Below are 14178 nucleotides of genomic sequence, written 5' to 3' on the forward strand. Positions count from 1 at the left end.
TAAGTGTTCATTCAAGTACTTTTTAAATATAATGAGGGTGTTCTATATCACAAACCCCCACCAGTATCTGGGTGAAAATATTTAACCTCAACTTTCCATTATCCTAATTAATTACTTGTCTAGCCTATTTCTAGTCTACATTGAATAGCGAGAAACTCCTAATTGAACCAGGAACCACTCTTCATCGGAAACATTTTAAAAAGATTGATACAAAAAAAAGTATTAAAATGAAAATCATATTTGAAAATTAACCAATTGACTATTAAATGAGACTAACAGCAATTCCAGGCTTAAATTCAATGAAGTTAATAAATATCAGGAGTAATTTTATATAATTTGCAAATATTTTAATATTGATTGAGTAGATTTGTTTAATATTTATTGCAACCAAAGGAAAAATATCAGATCAATCAAAAATCAGGGCAGTGCGGTGGCGCAGTGGCAGAGTTGTTGCCTTACAGCGCCAGAGACCCGGTTTCGATCCTGACTTTCCGTGTTTGTCCGTACGGAGTTTGTACATTCTCCCCATGGCCTGCATGAGTTTTCTAGGAGATCTTCTGTTTCCTCCCACACTCCAAAGATGTACAGGTTCTTGATGCCCTTAATCTGGGCAAAAGACTGTGCATTTACCTTATCTATTAGTCTCATAATTAGACCATTCTTTAGACTGAAGAAGGGTCCCAACCCGAAACGTCACCTATCTGTGTTCTCTAGAAAGGCTGCCTGACCTGCTGAGTTATTCCAGCACCTTTGTGACTTTTTGGTAAACCAGCATCTGTGCTTCCTTGCATCTCCTAATATTTACACATACTAATACTTAAATTTCCCAATGTCAATTAACCTGCCAAAACCCAAGGGGTTCAGTTGGATGTTTGCATCTGTAAACCAGCATGATAGGCCAGGATTGCAGATCAACGTATTATCGGGGTTTGATTTTTTTTTTAAACCCGTGGAACTTGGCTGGAACAGATACTGAGCTCTCTCCTTACATGCATGAGCATGAGGGACCCATTGTCTGATGTAAAGCTGGTTTGCAAATGGCAGAACAGACACAAAGATCACGCTCTAACATCACAATTGTTCGCCATCACCATTGTGAAATAGCTGAAATAAGGAACTGAAATCTGTTGATTTTATCTTGATTTTATTTAAACAAGGAAAACAGTACAGAGAACAAAAATAGAACCAGAAGCATGACTCTTATAGGGAAGCCCAACTTTCATTGCATCAACCTATTTACGCCTGTTGAAAGAAATTAAACTTGTTTGAAGATGTGGCGATGGCAAAGGCCATATTTTTGTCCAAGAACAATGGGACATATGATCCCGATGGGATAGGAAGGCTCTTTGTTGGTGTGTGTAGGCCGTCTCCCACAATACTCATTTGCGTGTTCGTCACCATCTGCCGAAAAGAATTCTTTCTGCTGAAGAAAATAGTGAAAATAATTGAAGCAAAATTGCAGAGGTGAGTTTTAAAAATTGGGTACGGCAGCATACTGACTAAGTTATTGGATTAGCATCCAGAGTTCTGGCCATTGATGCAGAGATGTCAGTTCACATCCCACCATGGCAGTTGGGGAAGAATTTAAATTCAACTAATTAAATAGAAAAAGAATTTGAAATATGTCTCATTGACAGCAACCAAAACTATCACTTTATCATAAAAATATATCTGGGTCTCGGGGGAGGGAATCAGCCATCATTACCTGGTCTGGTCTGTTTATGACTTCAGATCCACCAATGTGGTTGACTCTTAATTGTCCCCTTGGTTCAGGGTTATTTAGGAATGAACAATAAATATTGACATTGTTGGTGACTCCCACATCCTGTGAACAAACAGATCATAGTAGGCAACTACTTACAGGTGTTGGGGTATGGAGAGAAGGCAGGAAAATGGGGTTGTGAGGGAAAGATAGATCAGCCATGATTGAATGGTGGGGTAGACTTGATGGGAAGAATGGCCTAATTCTGCTCCTGGAACCAATAAACTTACAAATCAAAAAAGAGCGAGAAGTGGTTTCAAATTTATGATAGAAACATATGATAATTTTGTGGGTGCACCAACCAAACTGCCACTCAATGGCTGAGGGGACACCAAGATTAATATTTAAATTCCCCAATGTCAATTAATCTGTTAAGATCCAAGGGGATCAGTGGACTTTGTGCTCGCTTAACTGGTGTGAAACAACAAATCGAACATTTGCTCTCTGCAAATGTTGCTGATGGGTCCAATACCTGATGCAAACAGAACTGGAATCCAATTAACAGAACAGTCATCATATCATCATATCATATATATACAGCCGGAAACAGGCCTTTTCGGCCCTCCAAGTCCGTGCCGCCCAGCGATCCCCGTACATTAACACTATCCTACACCCACTAGGGACAATTTTTACATTTACCCAGCCAATTAACCTACATACCTCACCAAGCCTTAGAACAGAAAAACTGAAAACCCGATTTATTTTGTAAACTTAGTGGCTGAACCAGTGCTTTATAAAGGTTCATAGTTGCTTTCTTGCTCATATACTCGATACCTCTCTTCAAAAGCCTCCTGTTTGCTTTCTACTTTCTTAACATTGAACAAAATATGCAGATTTACCCCCAGACCTTTCTGCTCTTGTTCTCTTTTTAGAATTGTAGGGGGTGTCCCCGGGTAACAAAGGGTTCTGTTTTTGCAAATGTCCATAAGTTAATTTTGTCCGTCAGTGGAAAATACACAAAAATCATGCGATATGGTAACCATACCTCCACAGTAATGTAAAGAATGTCATCAAAAGTACACAAGATTGATAAAAAAATTACTAGAAGTGGAGGAAGAGAGGAAACTAGTTCTGCCATTCATAGAAATGAATATTTGCACATACTGTATGTTGGACTTTTGAGTTTAATAATATTATGGGAGCTCGTTCATATGGACGGATATCTGTAAGTTGTGCATTTGGAATGCAGAGATGACCTGTATCCTGCAGTGATATTGCCTTTTCTCATTCTTTCAATCAGAAATGTAACACTTTACATTTCTTGGTTTCTTCACTGAAATTTCCTTTAAGAGACAGTGAATAGCGTCTAGAGGATAACAGATGGCAAACTGGAACTCTTACCCATCCATTGTCACTAATTTAGGAGTCACTGGAAACATAACTGGGGTAGCAGGGTCCTTCTTGGCAATTGGAAAACTTCCATCCACAATATTTGTTGACCATAAATGGGTGTTCCTGACAAAACATAGGAGGAATTATTAATGGAGTGAGTACATCTGCGAATCCGCTTGGGGATAAAAATGAAAACCTGACCCAACCCAACATGACCATGGTCGATCTGAATGCGATCATGGCTAATCCAAACCTGACCCAACTTTAGCCAATCTAAACCCAACCCATCCACAGCTGAGCCTAATGCATCCCGACCATGGCCAATCTCACTGAAGAATTCTCAGAGGTAGCAAACCAAGTAAAAAGTACAAAATACAGCGAATATTGTAAACTGCCGCCAGAGCATGAAGCAAGGATTGATTAAACTTTACACTTTATCAATAATTGTCAACGGACAGCTCCACATGCCCTGACAGACTCTGCTTTGTCGACAAGGAATACCGAATTGAACCTGAAATTCTCTGAATTTGGAATGCTGAACTCCTACCTTGTTCTGAGCAAAGTGGACGGAGTACCATTGCCTTGACCATGGGGACAACACGGTCTCTCGGATGCCACCACTAGCGTTGGCTGGAACGGGGGTCCGAACTGCTTCCGCATCATTGTGTCTGGTGATCTGGTGGCCAGAAATGGACTGAGCAACACGAGGCCCGTGTAGTGTTTAACCTTTCAAAGGAATACAATGGTAATGGATTTATTTATTTTGTTCACGACCTTTCAAATCTGCTGAATTAATTTCTCTGTGGTGGAACAGGGGCACGAACAGAGAAGTATGCATGCATGTCCTTAATGCTTTGGGATGACCATGTGCATACACATCTATAACTTGACAACACATATCTTTCAAATAATTATATGGCCTCAAGCCCCTGGAGGCAATGTTTCAAGTCAATGACCTTTCATCAGAATTTCTCTGTCGCATAGATGTATAGCACAGGAACAGGCCCTTTGGCTGACAATATCCACACTGAACATGGTGCCAAGTTAAACTAATCTCCTCTGCCTGCACGTGATCCATATCCCTCTATTCCCTGCATATCCACGTGCCTATCCAAAAGCCTATTGAATGCCACTATCCACCACCACCCCTGGCAGTGCGTCCAGGCATCCACCACCTTCTGTGTAAACAAAAAGTTGCACTGCACATCCCCTTTCAATTATGCCCCTCTCACCTTAAAGTTATGTCCTCTAGTGTTTGACATTTCCACCCTGAGGGAAAGGTTCTGACTGTCTACCCTGCCTATGACTCTCATAATTTTTAGATACATCTATCAGGTCACTTCTTCCCCCCCCCCCCCTCCTGCTCTGACGTTCCAGGGAAAACAATCCAAGTTTGTCCAACCTCTCCTTATAGATAATATTCACTAATCCAGGCAATATTCTGATAAAACCTATATTGCACCCTCTCCAAAGCCTCTTAAAACTTGTTTATCTTACATTTTTCTCAGTTGTGATGAAAGATCATCAAATGAAACACCGTTTCTCAGTCCACAGATGCTGAGTATTCTCAGTGTCCTCTGCCTTTATTCAAAATGTACACCCAGAAATCTGCACCTACCTGACTGAACACATTGATCATTTGATTCAAGTGTCTTTGGCGACTCTGGTTAATCAGTTGCTGTCTTGTTTCCCAATGCTGCATGGTGGATATTAGACGTGTTTTGAGTCTGCTGGCAAATCTGTACAGAGCCTCAGGAATCTCATTATTCTTATTGCTTAGATCCAACAACCTGCTGTTCAAATACTTTCTGAAGAGAGAAATAATCACATAAAAGAGATGAATAAACAAATTTTGTCCCTTGCTTTAAGTGTCTCTATGGCACATATTCTGATTGATATGTTCAGAGCTACTTTCTTGGCCGAAATCACAAGGCCCAACTGGGTATCCCTGCTTCTCCTGGGGAGGATGATAGTTCTGGAATATGGAGAGATGAGAGATTGCAATCATGAGCATGAATCAGTGCTGGAGAAACTCAGCAGGACAGGTAGCATCAGCAGAAGGAAAAGGACAGATGACATTTGGAGACTGAAGAAGGGTCCCAGCCCAAAACATCATCTGTCCTTTCTCCTCCACAGATGCTGCCTGGCATGAGTATATGTGCAGATATTTATGTTGTTTCTACCCCTCCCCCTCTTAATTCCATAATGTATTATCAAAATAATAACAGCTATTCTTTACCTAAAGATTTGGATCTGTCGGAAAGCCATGTACTTTCGAAACAGATAAGCCAGTCGGAGCTGAATTATTGATAGCGTTTTGTGTATCAGGTGTGTGGCGGTGGTATGTAGTTGTCTGGAAATGATGCCATCACACACTGCTTGGTCCAAAGTTTTACAGGTTGATCGGAGATATGTCACGTTCACAATATATGACAAGTCCACTGCTTTCTCGCTTTCGGCAGCCTGGAGGACATTTCCGCTGGGTTGAATTATTCTTGCTGTTGTTGCTGATGGAGTTTCGGGGAGAGAAACCCCTTCCTTCTTGTAACATTCTGCGTGCAGTTTTACTTCCTTTTTATTAAGCTCAAGGGCACTGTTGCTGGAATATATGTTACTGATTGTCTCTCGAATCCTAATTAACTGATCCATTCCAGCCCGAGAGGACATTTTCTCCAATGTTAGAATAGTGTCCAAGGCTTGCAGGGTCTTTTCATGGAAGTGTGTTTCTTCCTGCGACAAGCTCTGGTCCTGTTTGGCTTCTTCGATGCAATATTGAACTTGGGCACTCAATTCATCGAGGGCAACCTCTTGAATAATTCCAAATCTGGACACTTCCTTGAGAAGTTCAGCAAAATTGGTTAAGTCAGGTTCCCTTACCTTTGATATCTCTGCCAAGTTTTCTTCCAGTGGCTCTCTATCTTGAACAGGTTGCTCTTTTGGCTCTTGTTTGAGCTTCTGCATTGAGATTTCTTTGATTGTTTTCTCAATCACTTCATAAAGATTCTTTAACTCCTCAGACTTGAGAAGAGCATGCACCTTACAGATATCATCTGGTGCAAGGTCTTTGCCACTGCGTAACCCATGGTCCAGTGAATACAAAACAGCAGTCTGAAAATCTGTCAGCAAATCCACAACCATCTGCTGAGCTTGAGTTTTCAATGCTTCTTTCTGAACCCATGCCTTCTGTTTCTTTCCTGCATTCGAGTTGGATTTAAACATTTTTCCCTTCACTGCTTCACTAAGCACTGTTTCGAATTTGGTTAATATTGGAGTTATCCTTCCAATGGTAAGTTCCTTGGGAATACTTTCCCCTGTAGGTTCATCAAAAGGAATGTTTTCCTGCTTGGATACTTCTGGGCTAGCGTTTTGTTCCTCTGATTCTCCAATGGGAATTTCCCAAGGAACAACCCTTTGGTCTGACGTTCTATCATGCCTGTCAAAAATAATATTTTTGGGCTCCTCACTGGAGAGATGTTTCGATTTTTTCACCAGTGCTTTACTTTTACTTGTTTTGCTCGCCTGCTTTGCTCTCACTAGCAAATCAGCAGTGACTTTCTCACCACTTTGTAGCTGCTCAATTTTGGACCTCAAACATTTGATGGTTTTTTCCAGGTCACGGTTCATGCTGGACACCTCCCTGTAATGATGTTCCGCTAATTCTGCCCGTGTTTTGAGGGCACAGCTGTGTTCTTGGAGACCTTTCACCTCAGTAACCAGATTACCTTCAGATCTCTGGGATCCAAAAGACTCAGCCTTCCTTAGTTCATTTTCCACCTCAAAATATTCATGTGACCGAACGAGAAATGCCTTGTAAAGATTCCTTATGAATTTTACAATGTACCTGAAGGCAATTGTCTGGACTTTCTTGAAAGGAAGATACTTTGTGATGTTTGTGAATACAATATCAATCTCTCCCACTGCTGCTTCCAACTGTTTCCCAATGTGTGGTTCCAGCATTGTTGCAGTGCTCATTGGTTGCGTATCCTGGAAATACACCAGCGATTTGGATTCCATCTTTTTCTGCCTCCACCGTTTGCCAGTGGGGAGTTTGCCGCCAGGTTCTGGAAAGGATCAGAGTGTAAAACCAATCACTGCACGTCATTATGCTCCAAGACATTTTGACAGCGTTTTATTTAAAGTCAAGATGCTATATCAATGCAAGTCTTTCTTTAAACTGAAATTGTATGTCAGTGATCTCGTGACAATGGGTGCGCAGACCGACTTTAACACCATCGACTTGGTCAGTGAGAGCACCAAGTCCTCCGTCCAAGGTGTTCACTGACCATCATAGGCTGATGGAGCAGCTCAGTCTTGAGGAACTGCAATATTGGGGCGGGTGCAAAACATTCAACTGAATCCTCACCTTACCATTCAGATGGATCGAAAACATTCCTGGATGCATTGTGAAGTAAATGCAAGGATTCGAGGTATTGAAGCTAATTTATCCCCGACCAAAGAAATGTGAAAACAGTTTACTCGACATGGTTGCCCTTAATCGGGTTGCTGTTTTAGAACATAGAAAGGTCCAGCACATGAACAGGCCACGTTGTCCGTGCCCAACATGATGCCAAGATAAACTAATCTCACCTGCGTACACTTGATCCATATCTGTGTGCCATGTAGTGTGCATACTGGACTACAAACAGTGATGGCATTTCAGAAAGAACCAATTGGCCGCACGGTACATTTCGTGGACAAGGGAGACGCTGTAATGACTTAAATTGACTCGTTTGTGGAAACTGCGGATTCTGCAATCCGATACTTTTTTTCGAGCTGCTGGAGGAACAGCGAGTCAGACAGCATCTGCAGAGGGATAATGAATTGACTGCATATGCCAGCAGTCTCTTGTGTGGACACGCACAAAAAAAAACAAAGTGCTGGAATAACTCAGGGGGTCAGGCAGCATCTCTGGAGAACATGGGTTGGTGACGTTTCGGTTTGGGAGCCTTCTTCAGACTCATGTGGACTGGATTTTGTTTTGTTTCACCCGCGATCAACAGCGCCGAGTGCTGCCTCACGGCCGCGGGGACTCTGACTTTGGGACGCTCGGTGCGGGGAAAGGAGCGGCATCGGGGGGACGGGGCCCGTGCGCGCGCGGCAGGGGTGGCTCGGCGCGTGCTTTCGAGAGAGCGGGAAAAATGGAATGTTTGCAGAGGTCCGTCCCTGCCCTCGAGAGGCGGACGACTGGCGGGCCGAGCGTCGAGGCCGCATCTTTCCTTCGCGCAGGAGGGAGCGAGGTAACCACTTCACTCCGGACCATTAATTCCCCGCAGAGGAATGACGGCTGAAGGAGGCTCGCAACAGAAGCGTCGTTACAGACACAAAATGCTGGAGTAACTCAGCGGGACAGGCAGCATCACTGGAGAGAAGGAATGGGTGACGTTTCGGGTCGAGACCCTTCCTCAGCTTGCTCCAGCATTTTTTTTGTCTAACTTCGGTTTAAAGCAACATCTGCAATTCCTTCCTGCACAGGAGCGTCGTTGTAACTGGTAGAAAATGTTCGTAAGTATAAAAGTTATTGCTTAATTTAAGCCGCTTCCCGGAAAGCGAGTATGCCGACTGACTTTTACAAATTACTACTACAATTTTTTTAAATCATATTTTGCGTCATGTTGTCTGTCTTGTTCACAACAATAGTTTTTTGTCGGGTCTTAATACGACTGCAGCCAGGAACAGGTGCACTTTGGTAATGTTCTCTCTCCACATACGCTGCTTCGCCGACTGTGTACAATCAGAATTTCCTTTTTTTTAGTTTTTTTTTGTATCTACAGTATTTTTTTCTGGTTTAGTTACTGATTTAAGAGTCAAGAGTGTTTAATTGTCACATGTAACGGAACAATGAAATTCGTACTTGTAGCAACAGAACAGGTCTGAAAACACAGTTCGTAATAGATGACATAAAACAAAATACTGTATTTTTTTTTAAAACCCTCAATATTAGTGGAAAACAAAAACAATCACCAAGGAACAAGCAGAACATGAACACACCCCTCCTGAATTTAAATACGGCTATTTGTAAATATCCTAAAATGATATGCCCGCTTTTCTTTTTTTTGGGGGGGGGGGGTTAAAAAATGTTTGATACAAGGAAAATGGTAGTTTCACACTAAACTAACCTTTCGATTGTCAAATTGTGAACCAGTTCAAGAAGGCTTTCCTCCAGCCGAGGTGGTGCACTAATTGGCATCTTAATGATTATCTCCCCATGCTGAGTATTAATTGTTTTCGAAGTTCTTTAACATGGGTTGTGCTGATTTCATGACTCTTTCTATTAATGCGTGGTAATTTGATACGTTAGCCTGTATGGAATTGGAGCCCTTTAAAACCATGTTACTCCGGGGAGCAATTTGATGCAACAGACCAGGTGATAGCTTTTTAAAAGGCTTGTCAATTAAACATGCATCTTTTCTCATGCTTTCCATGTAGTGTGCTTCATGTTAAGTGAAAGGATTTGGACTTGAAATGTTAATCTGTTTCTTCGTCTACATGTGTTTCCAAACCTGCTGTGTATTTCCAGTATTTTCTGCTTTTATATTAAATCAGTGGTGCATGCTATACAATTTAATGTAAGCCACAAGGCTACACTATTTTGTAAGTGATCTATCCCAATAAGGGATAGACACAAAATGCTGGAGAAACTCAGGGACAGGCAGCATCTTTGGATAGAAGGAATGAATGGGTGACGTGGGGGGAGGGGGTCCCCATCAGAGTATGCATTCATAATAGAATTAAGTCCAATAATATCTTTGTTAACTTTAATGGTTAATTGGCTGGGTAAATGTAAATGTAAAAATAAAAATTGTCCCTAGTGGGTGTAGGATAGTGTTAATGTACGGGGATCGCTGGGCGGCACGGACTTGGAGGGCCGAAAAGGCCTGTTTCCGGCTGTATAGATATGATATGATATGATATGATAAATCAGGACTATGAATCTAACGTCAAATGTAATAATGTACCATAATACTTGATTTGTCTTGGAATAAATAAGGGAACAGCCAATTTCACTTCTGCGTTTAAACAGTCACATTGACTGCTAGGTAATAATTCTCTCTTGCAAAAATACAGTCAATCAAAACCTTTCGCATGAACTCTCCTTGTCCTCTTCAAAATAATTAGTCAAAGCAGAGGACGAAGGTGAAGGAAGTGATGTAATAACATCTGATCATATCAAAATTATAATATTCCTATTATTTCATCATCAGTATTGACTGTCCAGTGCCCACTCCATGTCCAGCATTGTGCCTTGCTACTCCTGTAACATTTTAGAAAGGAATAGATAAAGCAATTTTCTTGTGCTTTAAGGGAATCGGTCAACCTCTGAAATATAGAAGTCATTTGGCAAATCCTTGGTATTTTGGTTTGGCTTGGTATTTTAGTTTAGTTTATTATTTTTACATGTACCGAGGTACAGTGAAAAGCTTTTTTGTTGCGTGCTATTCAGTCAATGAAAGGACTATACGTGATTACAATCAAGCCGTCCACAGTATACAGATGCAGGATAATGGGTATATCATTTAGTGCAAGATAAAGTCCAATTAAAGATAGTTCAAAGGTCTCCAATGAGGTAAATGGGGGGTCGGGACTGCATTCTTGCTGGTGAGAGGACGGAGTATAGGAGGGAAATTGATCTACTGACCAAATGGTATCAGAACAACCTTGCTCTCAATGTCAGTAAGGCCAAGGAACTAGTTGTAGACTTTGGAAGAGGAAGGACGAGGATCCACAAACCTGTCTTCATTGACGGGACGGCGATGGAGAAAGTCAAAAGCTTCAAATTCCCGGGCCTGCATATCTCTGAACTGTCTTGGACCCAGTACATTGATGCAATGATAAAGAAAGCCCACCTACTTCCTTAGAAAATTGAGGAGATTTAGTGTGTCAACAAATACTCTGCTGAAGTTCTGCAGGTGTACAGTAGAGTGCATATTGACTGGTTGCATCATGGCCTGGTTTGGCAACTTGAATGCCCAGGAATGAAGAAGATTGCAAAAGTGATGAACACTGCCCAGTCCATCACGGGTACTGACCTCGCCACCATCGAAGGGATCTACAAGAGTCGCTGTCTCAAAACGACAGTCAGCATCATCAGAGTCCCACACCACCCTGGTCACACTCATTACGCTCCTGTCATCAAGAAGAATGTATTGGAGCCTGAAAGCTGTAATGTTCAGGAGCAGCTTCTTCCCTACAACCATCAGACTATAAAACATTACAAATTCCAAATAGGCTCCGAATTATATAGACTTGGGGGTATTATATATGTTTATATATTTGTTTATCATGGATTTGTACGAGTACTATGTTTATATATCTGTTGTGCTACAGCAAGTAAGAATTAATTTGTCCCGTTTTGGGACGTATGATAATAAAACACTCTTGACTGTCTGGGCTATGTCCACAATGCTGCAATTACTTGCTGTCTTTGGTGGAACTGTTCCTAAACAATGCTGTGATGCATCCCAATAAAATGCCTCCTACATCTGTAGATGTTGGTGAGGGTTGTTGGGAACATGCCGAACATCCGAAGCCTTCTAAGGAAGTAGTGGTGTTTATGTGCTTTCCTGGCCATTGCTTTGATGTGGCTGGTCCCGGACAAATTGCTTGTGTTATTCGAAGAAGCTGAAGTTTTTGACCATCTCTACTTTGGCACCATCAATGTATACTGGGGTGGTCTCTTCTGTGTCCTGCTTTATCTGTGTTTAGTCTCTTTAACATTTTCAGCAAAATTAACAAAAGACTTATGAACAGAAATTATTAGCTTTGCCATTGTCACAATGCATGACATGGTTTCCAAAGAACCCTTCAATGGAGCAGCCCCAATGAAAATACTCTTGTCTTGGTTTGGGATTCTCTGCAGAAGACTGCTGCCTGGTCCAACATGTTATGATGAGCTGAGGTTTGTTCGTATCTGCACAGCTCCATGGCAATTTCCAACATTTTAGCCATTGACCCAAAGACACTGCATTCACATTTTGGGAGTGTGTAACCTTCAATGACCTCTGGGTTTATCATATATATACAGCCGGAAACAGGCCTTTTCGGCCCTCCAAGTCCGTGCCGCCCAGCGATCCCCGTACATTAACACTATCCTACACCCACTAGGGACAATTTTTACATTTACCCAGGCAATTAACCTACATACCTGTACGTCTTTGGAGTGTGGGAGGAAACCGAAGATCTCGGAGAAAACCCACGCAGGTCACGGGGAGAACGTACAAACTCCTTACAGTGCAGCACCCGTAGTCAGGATCGAACCTGAGTCTCCGGCGCTGCATTCGCTGTAAAGCAGCAACTCTACCGCTGCGCTACCGTGCCGCCCATATTGATGCCTAGCGTACCATCATATTTAATCTTTTCTTCCCTTATGGCCTTTTTAGTTGCCTTCTATTGGTTTTTAAAAGCTTCTCAATAATCTTTGATATGTTTCTGCCTTCTCCTTTGCATGTATGCCATCTTTGAATTCCTTTGATAGTGGCCTCACTCTCCCCTTAGTATGTTTCTTCCTCTTTGGGATGAAACGGTACCGGCTCAAAGGGCCAAATGGCTTACTCCTGCACCTATTGTCTAATGATCCCGAGTCTTCGAATTACTCCCAGAAATCTTGTTATTTCTGGTGCAGAGGGATCTGGAGGTTGAAGTGCTTCACTGGTACTGTCAATTATAATCTTTTAACACACCCATGGTCATTATATACAGAAATTCTCTGAAATATTAGATTAAAATAAAAAGGTCACTTTTCGCAGCTTGCTGCCGATACTCTGTACCAACCCCTCCATTTTACATCCAATGCTAAATCAATAATTGTCCAGATCTCAACACTGTAGAAGTGGACACTGGGATACAAAGCAGAAACAAACACCTCTCTAAGTTTACCTGTTGATCTTGATTTTAAATGTCCACGTTGAAGGCCAAACAGGCCTTTGGATAGTATATATAGATAATCTATGCACGTTTGGGAGGATGCCAGGTTTGATTGCACCTTCAAGTTAACTTCCTCAATCCATTCTGTTGATAATTTCTCAAGTTCTTCATCCTCCTCCATCTCTTCTTCATCAATTAAAATTTGATCTGCATATCACATGAATAACATTATTTTTTCCAAAACACCAGGCTATTGCATTTAACTATATGTTTCAGGATAAAATATCACACTTCAATGTTCCTTTTGAGCCTCTTAAGGCAAATGCTGCAGTACATGCTTTCAAAACTGAGCAACGTCATTGTCGAGCACTCATGGGTCACATAGCGTAGAAGGTGCGATGCAGTGTAAATCGTCCACTATGCTGCCAATTATATGTTCCCAGGCTGGGGCCAGCATTGATTAGATCCAGAGTTAAGCTCCCTTTATGCTCTTGTCAAATATTCCCAGGGCAGGGACAGCACAGGTTAGATGTACAGTAAAGCTTTGATCCCATCAAACACTCCTTAAGGCACAGAATGAAGCTCACACTCCTCCTTGCCGTTCCCCATCTTACCCTCTGCTTTTATTCTCAAGATTCAGAAGAAGTTTGTTGATTTCTACAGGGAATAGAGCAAACACCTGGTCTCTGTCACGGTTCTGATCTTACCCAGATTTCGATTCTCTACCATTGGATTCTGTAATACATGCACATAGAGCATTCTCCCAGATGGTGTGCTCTGGTAACATTTTTTTTGCAGGGGGAAATGCCTTTAGGGGCATTGCTTTCAGGGTGATGTGTAAATACCGTTGACGAGCATGACCCAAGGCTAATTGGTCATGGGATCTCCTCGTTAGTCTGCTTCTTGTCCTGGCCAAGGTGGCCACTTGCAGGCAGCAGGCGCTGGATGTTCTACCTGTGATGACTAGCTGCCCATTGAGGTTATGCTCGTGCCCAGATGTCCCTGGACTGGAAGCACACATTATCTGCAGGTTTGCTGGAGACCATCTGTGACTGCAGCTTGGACAGGGGATGTTGAAATGTTTTTGTTACACGCGCGCGCGCACGCACACGCACACGCGCACACACACACACACACTAAAAGACAACTAAAAATGAGAAAAGAAAAGTTAAATAGCGAATCAAGCTCACTCTAGAAAATAAAAAACGAGGTTAGATACAGTC

The 14178-nt window shown here is 42.0% G+C and overlaps 1 protein-coding gene across 1 annotated transcript in view; it reads left to right on the top strand.

Annotated features, from left to right (window-relative positions):
- Positions 1-8470: 8470 nt before the first annotated feature.
- LOC144612047 (cysteine/serine-rich nuclear protein 2-like) overlaps positions 8471-14178 on the top strand; it is a 62527-nt gene continuing 56819 nt past the window's right edge. The window contains exon 1 of the mRNA XM_078431542.1: positions 8471-8596. The gene's annotated coding sequence lies outside the window, so the exon portion shown is untranslated. The remainder of the gene's footprint in view (positions 8597-14178) is intronic.

This window comes from Rhinoraja longicauda, chromosome 42 (assembly GCF_053455715.1).
Source record: "Rhinoraja longicauda isolate Sanriku21f chromosome 42, sRhiLon1.1, whole genome shotgun sequence".
Classification (NCBI taxonomy): Eukaryota; Metazoa; Chordata; class Chondrichthyes; order Rajiformes; family Arhynchobatidae; genus Rhinoraja; species Rhinoraja longicauda.